Genomic DNA, 2,872 nt, shown 5'->3' on the forward strand with positions numbered 1-2,872 from the left:
TGTAGTTAATGTGCCCGTAGAAGTATTGGTAGGTGATTTAAATTTTAATGTTTTTATATGTATCGGAGGTATGGTGCATTTAAAGAAAGGCATGGGTGTTAAAAATATTTTACGGCACGTAAAAGTAATTGTGTTTTTTTTTATTTTGTTTTCAAAAAATGAAAAGGGCTCGTGCATTTGACTATTTTGAAAGAGGAACGATGGAGCAGTAAAAATATAGTGTGCTCTATATTATTTTGTATGACACACGGGAGGTAAAGAATATTGGTGTGTTCGCAGCAGCGAAATAGAACCAGAGGATGTATGCACAGCAGTGCACAAGAAATATTTGGTAATGTTTTGTTTTGACCTTTTGTAATGGAACGGTGAAAACGCAAGGTGAAATGAGAACAAAGCCCGTAATGTTTTATGTGCTGAAGGTTTTGTAAAATCCATGAGCGTATAATGAATTTGTTTTACAGCAGTAAACTTATGTAAATTTTTATATTACAGCAGTAAAGTTTTTGTTACAGCAGTGAATGTAAAAGGGGATTTACAGCAGTAAACCCAGTTCAGTAAATTCTTAGAATTTTTTTTATGGTGGTGAATTACTCTGTTTCTCTGTGAAATTTTTAAGCTTCTCTGTGCACAAAAATATCCTGTGGAGGTAAAACAGAGCATTGCCTCTGTGTGATTGAATCTTGGTTTTTGGTATTTTCTCCCATTGAAAAATACCCAACAAAATCCTAACCAAAGTGGAAAACTGCAGATTAAACATTGTATATAAGGGAGAAATTTATGCACTGATGTTAGGGGTGGAGCTTATACTGGACCAGTTGTCTTGTACAGAGATGGTAGATAATGGTTGTTTGCTGTTTGAAAACGATCCAAACTGTTGTTCACCTGGATCAGTGGAGGTATCCCACGATTGTTTGATTTCCCTGAGCTGAGCAGCAACTTCCGTCATGTGTGGCCTGCCATCCCTCTCTGACGCAAGACATCGAAAGGCTAACTCGGCAACTGCACTAACTGTGACCTTCAGCTCATGATTTGCTTCAATCTCCAACTGCGGATCCACTAGTTCATGCAAAGCCCCTTCTTGGATCTTTGATTTCGCCATGTTAGCAAGACCGATTTCGTTTCTATTCGGATTTATGTCCACCGCTAATTTGGCAGAGATGATCTCCACCAAAACGACTCCGAAGCTGTAGACATCGGATTTCTCCGTCAATTGATAGCACTGATGGTATTCCGGATCAACATAACCTAGTGTGCCTTGTGGAGCAGTGGTGACATGTGAGGCGTTGACAGGCACAATTCTGCAAAGCCCAAAATCTGCCACTTTGACATTGAAATTCTCGTCTAAGAGAATATTAGAGGATTTCACGTCTCTGTGGAATATAGGCGGATCAATGCTGTGAAGAAAAGCCAAGGCCTCGGCAATTTGAATAGCAATGTTCAAGCGGGCATTCCATGGTAATCCATTGGGGTTTTTGCGGTCGCCATGAAGATGATCGTCTAGGGTCCCATTTGGGACAAATTCGTATACAAGCAGCAGCTCCGGACTATTTGCAGAGGTGCAGCCATAAAGACGAACAACATGTGGATGATTCAAGGTCGAAAATACCTTCACCTCGTTGATGAACTGTTCGAGCCTCCGAGTGTTATCTTGGTAAAGTCTCTTTACTGCCACAGTTCGTCCGTCCCGAAGTTTCCCCAGATAGACCGACCCAAACCCTCCATCCCCAAGTTCGTTCTCCTCATGGAAGCAATTTGTAGCCTGTTGAAGTTCTTCATAAGAAAATATTGGCAAATTGCCTATCTCACACCAAGGGAGCATAGCTGCTTCCATGTCCCCACTAGCAAGACCCCTGCTAAGAGTTTTTCTCCTCCTGGCATAGAACCTTAAGAACAGTACTGCTGCTATTGCTACGAGCGCAGCTCCTCCAATGGAACAGCCTGATGTGGATTGAAGAGATTAATATCAATGTGAACTTTCTCCAACTCCTCAGAGAGTATCAATTGTAAAAAAAAAAATTGCAAATTCACATTGAAGTTGATAAATCGGAGATACTGAATAAGGAGAAATCCTATTTAACTATTATAATTGACTTGTTTCGACCTCCTGTATCAAGGATCCACAATTTTTAGTAAGAGGGTGCATAGGGAAACTGAAGACATAATACGAACTGGTAGAATAGAATATTTCATATATCTTTACATATTGGCAGTTATAGAGGCCGATGAGTAAACCCACCATTGGAGGAGCATTTGTCTGAAGTCCATGTGTTATCGGGAAAAATGCACTGAAACTTTGTCAGATTTGAAATGTCATAACCACATGTCCCGTTACTATTGAAACAAGCCTCACAGATTTGAGCTCTGTTCGGGTCGACCAACCATGTTACCTCAAAACCACTCTCTCGTAAAGTGTTAATATCAATACCATCCAAATCATCTAGGGGACTCTCAACTGGAAGTTGAAATACATTACAGGAGGGCGTCTTTAACTCTTCAACATACATTAAAGGTAGATTAAAACTGTAGAACCACTGATCACCACATGCATTAAATTTTCTCTCACTGGGAACAAATATTTGAGCGCAATGCTTCCAAAGCGTGAGATTAGTGTATCCATCCGAAACATGAAAATGAGAGTCGGAACTCCAAAATTGAGAGTAGTTGCTTCGACATTTTTATTTTGAGAAAAGTTGCTTATTTTGTTCTGTGTTCTCATATTCACATTTTACAAGATTATATTATTATTTTTTAATGTGTATTTTATTTTAATTTAAATTTTTAAAAATTATTTTGGTTTTTTTTTTTTTTTAATTTGAATTTACCTGTTTAGTTTGGAATGGGATTTTTAGAATTTTAACTAAATTATCAATAA

General features: G+C 38.6%; 1 pseudogene across 1 annotated transcript; it reads right to left on the bottom strand.

The window, feature by feature from the left end:
• Nucleotides 1–775: 775 nt before the first annotated feature.
• On the bottom strand, nucleotides 776–2,604 carry LOC149174476 (LEAF RUST 10 DISEASE-RESISTANCE LOCUS RECEPTOR-LIKE PROTEIN KINASE-like 1.2 pseudogene; annotated as a pseudogene). Its single transcript, XR_016258302.1, has 3 exons — nucleotides 2,237–2,604; nucleotides 2,078–2,104; nucleotides 776–1,938 (listed from the first exon to the last, which is right to left on the bottom strand). The product of XR_016258302.1 is annotated as an LEAF RUST 10 DISEASE-RESISTANCE LOCUS RECEPTOR-LIKE PROTEIN KINASE-like 1.2 pseudogene (transcript).
• Between the last annotated feature and the right edge of the window lie 268 nt (nucleotides 2,605–2,872).

The sequence above is a fragment of the Pinus tabuliformis genome, chromosome 4_1 (genome assembly GCF_031772625.1).
Source record: "Pinus tabuliformis cultivar Carrire ecotype Pingquan chromosome 4_1, CPIR1, whole genome shotgun sequence".
Classification (NCBI taxonomy): domain Eukaryota; kingdom Viridiplantae; phylum Streptophyta; class Pinopsida; order Pinales; family Pinaceae; genus Pinus; species Pinus tabuliformis.